This window comes from Syngnathus leptorhynchus, unplaced genomic scaffold (assembly GCF_054491065.1).
Source record: "Syngnathus leptorhynchus isolate UIUO unplaced genomic scaffold, UIUO_Slep HiC_scaffold_55, whole genome shotgun sequence".
NCBI lineage: Eukaryota > Metazoa > Chordata > Actinopteri > Syngnathiformes > Syngnathidae > Syngnathus > Syngnathus leptorhynchus.
The window spans coordinates 442501-449607 of record NW_028232022.1 but is presented as its reverse complement, the minus strand read 5'-3'; positions in this window follow the sequence as shown (position 1 = coordinate 449607).

Below are 7107 nucleotides of genomic sequence, written 5' to 3'. Positions count from 1 at the left end.
TATGGAGCTATGGAGCTCTGGAAGTATGGAGCTATGGAGCTCTGGAGGTATGGAGCTATGGAGCCCTGGAGCTATGGAGCCCTGGAGCTATGGAAGTATGGAGCTCTGGTGCTATGGAGCTATGGAGCTCTGGTGCTATGGAGCTATGGAGCTCTGGAGCTATGGAGCTCTGGAGGTATGGAGCTATGGAGCTATGGAGCTCTGGAGGTATGGAGCTATGGAGCTATGGAAGTATGGAGCTCTGGTGCTATGGAGCTATGGAGCTCTGGTGCTATGGAGCTATGGAGCTCTGGTGCTATGGAGCTATGGAGCTATGGAGCTCTGGAAGTATGGAGCTCTGGTGCTATGGAGCTATGGAGCTCTGGTGCTATGGAGCTATGGAGCTCTGGTGCTATGGAGCTATGGAGCTCTGGTGCTATGGAGCTCTGGAGGTATGGAGCTCTGGAGGTATGGAGCTATGGAGCCCTGGAGCTCTGGAGGTATGGAGCTATGGTGCTATGGAGCTCTGAAGCCATGGAGCTCTGGTGCTATGGAGCTCTGGAGCTCTGGAGGTATGGAGCTCTGGAGGTATGGAGCTATGGAGCCCTGGAGCTCTGGAGGTATGGAGCTATGGTGCTATGGAGCTCTGAAGCCATGGAGCTCTGGTGCTATGGAGCTCTGGAGCTCTGGAGGTATGGAGCTCTGGAGGTATGGAGCTCTGGAGGTATGGAGCTATGGAGCCCTGGAGCTCTGGAGGTATGGAGCTATGGTGCTATGGAGCTCTGAAGCCATGGAGCTCTGGTGCTATGGAGCTCTGGAGGTATGGAGCTCTGGAGGTATGGAGCTCTGGAGGTATGGAGCTATGGAGCCCTGGAGCTCTGGAGGTATGGAGCTATGGTGCTATGGAGCTCTGAAGCCATGGAGCTCTGGTGCTATGGAGCTATGGAGCTCTGGTGCTATGGAGCTATAGAGGTATGGAGCCACCAGCCAGCACCCTCCGTGGCTGGATCAATGGAAGTGTTTTAGGTACCAGGCAGCCAAAGGGCCGAGGCCTCACGCTCGACCACGCCGGCGCAGAGTTCCAGCCGCTCGGATAAGCTCTGTCACTCACCCGCCGCGCAGCCACCGGTAACGGGGAAATGTCGCCGCCTTGTGGACACGCCGTTGTAAATGAATGGGCTTTCGCACTTAGTGCAATTTTCGCCAACTCTCTGACTTAGAGCTATGGAAGTATGGAGCTATGGAGCCACCAGCCACCCAGGCTGGAGCTCTGGAGCTCTGGAGGTATGGAGCTCTGGTGCTATGGAAGTATGGAGCTCTGGTATTATGGAAGTATGGAGCTATGGAGGTATGGAAGTATGGAGCTATGGAAGTATGGAGCTATGGAGCTCTGGAAGTATGGAGCTATGGAGCTCTAGAGGTATGGAGCCCTGGAGCTATGGAAGTATGGAGCTCTGGTGCTATGGAGCTATGGAGCTCTGGTGCTATGGAGCTATGGAGCTATGGAGCTCTGGAGCTATGGAGCTCTGGAGGTATGGAGCTATGGAGCTATGGAGCTCTGGAGGTATGGAGCTATGGAGCTATGGAAGTATGGAGCTCTGGTGCTATGGAGCTATGGAGCTCTGGTGCTATGGAGCTATGGAGCTCTGGTGCTATGGAGCTATGGAGCTATGGAGCTCTGGAAGTATGGAGCTCTGGTGCTATGGAGCTATGGAGCTCTGGTGCTATGGAGCTATGGAGCTCTGGTGCTATGGAGCTCTGGTGCTATGGAGCTCTGGTGCTATGGAGCTATGGAGCTCTGGTGCTATGGAGCTCTGGAGGTATGGAGCTCTGGAGGTATGGAGCTCTGGAGGTATGGAGCTATGGAGCCCTGGAGCTCTGGAGGTATGGAGCTATGGTGCTATGGAGCTCTGAAGCCATGGAGCTCTGGTGCTATGGAGCTATGGAGCTCTGGTGCTATGGAGCTATGGAGCTATGGAGCTCTGGAAGTATGGAGCTCTGGTGCTATGGAGCTATGGAGCTCTGGTGCTATGGAGCTATGGAGCTCTGGTGCTATGGAGCTATGGAGCTCTGGTGCTATGGAGCTCTGGTGCTATGGAGCTCTGGTGCTATGGAGCTATGGAGCTCTGGTGCTATGGAGCTATGGAGCTCTGGAGGTATGGAGCTCTGGAGGTATGGAGCTCTGGAGGTATGGAGCTATGGAGCCCTGGAGCTCTGGAGGTATGGAGCTATGGTGCTATGGAGCTCTGAAGCCATGGAGCTCTGGTGCTATGGAGCTCTGGAGCTCTGGAGGTATGGAGCTCTGGAGGTATGGAGCTATGGAGCCCTGGAGCTCTGGAGGTATGGAGCTATGGTGCTATGGAGCTCTGAAGCCATGGAGCTCTGGTGCTATGGAGCTCTGGAGCTCTGGAGGTATGGAGCTCTGGAGGTATGGAGCTCTGGAGGTATGGAGCTATGGAGCCCTGGAGCTCTGGAGGTATGGAGCTATGGTGCTATGGAGCTCTGAAGCCATGGAGCTCTGGTGCTATGGAGCTCTGGAGGTATGGAGCTCTGGAGGTATGGAGCTCTGGAGGTATGGAGCTATGGAGCCCTGGAGCTCTGGAGGTATGGAGCTATGGTGCTATGGAGCTCTGAAGCCATGGAGCTCTGGTGCTATGGAGCTCTGGAGGTATGGAGCTATGGAGCCCTGGAGCCCTGGAGCTATGGAGCTATGGAGCCCTGGAGCTCTGGAGGTATGGAGCTATGGTGCTATGGAGCTCTGAAGCCATGGAGCTCTGGTGCTATGGAGCTATGGAGCTCTGGTGCTATGGAGCTATGGAGGTATGGAGCCACCAGCCAGCACCCTCCGTGGCTGGATCAATGGAAGTGTTTTAGGTACCAGGCAGCCAAAGGGCCGAGGCCTCACGCTCGACCACGCCGGCGCAGAGTTCCAGCCGCTCGGATAAGCTCTGTCACTCACCCGCCGCGCAGCCACCGGTAACGGGGAAATGTCGCCGCCTGGCGGACACGCCGTTGTAAATGAATGGGCTTTCGCACTTAGTGCAATTTTCGCCAACTCTCTGACTTAGAGCTATGGAAGTATGGAGCTATGGAGCCACCAGCCACCCAGGCTGGAGCTATGGAGCTCTGGAGGTATGGAGCTCAGGTGCTATGGAAGTATGGAGCTATGGAGCTATGGAAGTATGGAGCTATGGAGCTCTGGAGCTCTGGAAGTATGGAGCTATGGAGCTCTGGAGGTATGGAGCTATGGAGCCCTGGAGCCCTGGAGCTATGGAGCTCTGGTGCTATGGAGGTATGGAGCTCTGGAGGTATGGAGCTCTGGAGCTATGGAGCTATGGAGCCCTGGAGCTATGGAGCTATGGAGCCCTGGAGCTATGGAGCTATGGAGCCCTGGAGCTATGGAGCTATGGAGCTCTGGTGCTATGGAGCTATGGAGCTCTGGTGCTATGGAGCTATGGAGCTATGGAGCTCTGGTGCTATGGAGCTATGGAGCTCTGGAAGTATGGAGCTATGGAGCTCTGGAGGTATGGAGCTATGGAGCCCTGGAGCTATGGAGCCCTGGAGCTATGGAAGTATGGAGCTCTGGTGCTATGGAGCTATGGAGCTCTGGTGCTATGGAGCTATGGAGCTCTGGAGCTATGGAGCTCTGGAGGTATGGAGCTATGGAGCTATGGAGCTCTGGAGGTATGGAGCTATGGAGCTATGGAAGTATGGAGCTCTGGTGCTATGGAGCTATGGAGCTCTGGTGCTATGGAGCTATGGAGCTCTGGTGCTATGGAGCTATGGAGCTATGGAGCTCTGGAAGTATGGAGCTCTGGTGCTATGGAGCTATGGAGCTCTGGTGCTATGGAGCTATGGAGCTCTGGTGCTATGGAGCTATGGAGCTCTGGTGCTATGGAGCTCTGGAGGTATGGAGCTCTGGAGGTATGGAGCTATGGAGCCCTGGAGCTCTGGAGGTATGGAGCTATGGTGCTATGGAGCTCTGAAGCCATGGAGCTCTGGTGCTATGGAGCTCTGGAGCTCTGGAGGTATGGAGCTCTGGAGGTATGGAGCTATGGAGCCCTGGAGCTCTGGAGGTATGGAGCTATGGTGCTATGGAGCTCTGAAGCCATGGAGCTCTGGTGCTATGGAGCTCTGGAGCTCTGGAGGTATGGAGCTCTGGAGGTATGGAGCTCTGGAGGTATGGAGCTATGGAGCCCTGGAGCTCTGGAGGTATGGAGCTATGGTGCTATGGAGCTCTGAAGCCATGGAGCTCTGGTGCTATGGAGCTCTGGAGGTATGGAGCTCTGGAGGTATGGAGCTCTGGAGGTATGGAGCTATGGAGCCCTGGAGCTCTGGAGGTATGGAGCTATGGTGCTATGGAGCTCTGAAGCCATGGAGCTCTGGTGCTATGGAGCTATGGAGCTCTGGTGCTATGGAGCTATAGAGGTATGGAGCCACCAGCCAGCACCCTCCGTGGCTGGATCAATGGAAGTGTTTTAGGTACCAGGCAGCCAAAGGGCCGAGGCCTCACGCTCGACCACGCCGGCGCAGAGTTCCAGCCGCTCGGATAAGCTCTGTCACTCACCCGCCGCGCAGCCACCGGTAACGGGGAAATGTCGCCGCCTTGTGGACACGCCGTTGTAAATGAATGGGCTTTCGCACTTAGTGCAATTTTCGCCAACTCTCTGACTTAGAGCTATGGAAGTATGGAGCTATGGAGCCACCAGCCACCCAGGCTGGAGCTCTGGAGCTCTGGAGGTATGGAGCTCTGGTGCTATGGAAGTATGGAGCTCTGGTGCTATGGAAGTATGGAGCTATGGAGGTATGGAAGTATGGAGCTATGGAAGTATGGAGCTATGGAGCTCTGGAAGTATGGAGCTATGGAGCTCTAGAGGTATGGAGCCCTGGAGCTATGGAAGTATGGAGCTCTGGTGCTATGGAGCTATGGAGCTCTGGTGCTATGGAGCTATGGAGCTATGGAGCTCTGGAGCTATGGAGCTCTGGAGGTATGGAGCTATGGAGCTATGGAGCTCTGGAGGTATGGAGCTATGGAGCTATGGAAGTATGGAGCTCTGGTGCTATGGAGCTATGGAGCTCTGGTGCTATGGAGCTATGGAGCTCTGGTGCTATGGAGCTATGGAGCTATGGAGCTCTGGAAGTATGGAGCTCTGGTGCTATGGAGCTATGGAGCTCTGGTGCTATGGAGCTATGGAGCTCTGGTGCTATGGAGCTCTGGTGCTATGGAGCTCTGGTGCTATGGAGCTATGGAGCTCTGGTGCTATGGAGCTCTGGAGGTATGGAGCTCTGGAGGTATGGAGCTCTGGAGGTATGGAGCTATGGAGCCCTGGAGCTCTGGAGGTATGGAGCTATGGTGCTATGGAGCTCTGAAGCCATGGAGCTCTGGTGCTATGGAGCTATGGAGCTCTGGTGCTATGGAGCTATGGAGCTATGGAGCTCTGGAAGTATGGAGCTCTGGTGCTATGGAGCTATGGAGCTCTGGTGCTATGGAGCTATGGAGCTCTGGTGCTATGGAGCTATGGAGCTCTGGTGCTATGGAGCTCTGGTGCTATGGAGCTCTGGTGCTATGGAGCTATGGAGCTCTGGTGCTATGGAGCTATGGAGCTCTGGAGGTATGGAGCTCTGGAGGTATGGAGCTCTGGAGGTATGGAGCTATGGAGCCCTGGAGCTCTGGAGGTATGGAGCTATGGTGCTATGGAGCTCTGAAGCCATGGAGCTCTGGTGCTATGGAGCTCTGGAGCTCTGGAGGTATGGAGCTCTGGAGGTATGGAGCTATGGAGCCCTGGAGCTCTGGAGGTATGGAGCTATGGTGCTATGGAGCTCTGAAGCCATGGAGCTCTGGTGCTATGGAGCTCTGGAGCTCTGGAGGTATGGAGCTCTGGAGGTATGGAGCTCTGGAGGTATGGAGCTATGGAGCCCTGGAGCTCTGGAGGTATGGAGCTATGGTGCTATGGAGCTCTGAAGCCATGGAGCTCTGGTGCTATGGAGCTCTGGAGGTATGGAGCTCTGGAGGTATGGAGCTCTGGAGGTATGGAGCTATGGAGCCCTGGAGCTCTGGAGGTATGGAGCTATGGTGCTATGGAGCTCTGAAGCCATGGAGCTCTGGTGCTATGGAGCTCTGGAGGTATGGAGCTCTGGAGGTATGGAGCTCTGGAGGTATGGAGCTATGGAGCCCTGGAGCTCTGGAGGTATGGAGCTATGGTGCTATGGAGCTCTGAAGCCATGGAGCTCTGGTGCTATGGAGCTATGGAGCTCTGGTGCTATGGAGCTATGGAGGTATGGAGCCACCAGCCAGCACCCTCCGTGGCTGGATCAATGGAAGTGTTTTAGGTACCAGGCAGCCAAAGGGCCGAGGCCTCACGCTCGACCACGCCGGCGCAGAGTTCCAGCCGCTCGGATAAGCTCTGTCACTCACCCGCCGCGCAGCCACCGGTAACGGGGAAATGTCGCCGCCTTGTGGACACGCCGTTGTAAATGAATGGGCTTTCGCACTTAGTGCAATTTTCGCCAACTCTCTGACTGGAGCTATGGAAGTATGGAGCTATGGAGCCACCAGCCACCCAGGCTGGAGCTATGGAGCTCTGGAGGTATGGAGCTCTGGTGCTATGGAAGTATGGAGCTATGGAGCTATGGAAGTATGGAGCTATGGAGCTATGGAGCTCTGGAAGTATGGAGCTATGGAGCTCTGGAGGTATGGAGCTATGGAGCCCTGGAGCCCTGGAGCTATGGAGCCCTGGAGCTATGGAGCTATGGAGCCCTGGAGCTATGGAGCTATGGAGCCCTGGAGCTATGGAGCTATGGAGCTCTGGTGCTATGGAGCTATGGAGCTCTGGTGCTATGGAGCTATGGAGCTCTGGTGCTATGGAGCTATGGAGCTCTGGTGCTATGGAGCTATGGAGCTCTGGAAGTATGGAGCTATGGAGCTCTGGAGGTATGGAGCTATGGAGCTCTGGAGGTATGGAGCTATGGAGCCCTGGAGCTATGGAGCCCTGGAGCTATGGAAGTATGGAGCTCTGGTGCTATGGAGCTATGGAGCTCTGGTGCTATGGAGCTATGGAGCTCTGGAGCTATGGAGCTCTGGAGGTATGGAGCTATGGAGCTCTGGAGGTATGGAGCTATGGAGCTATG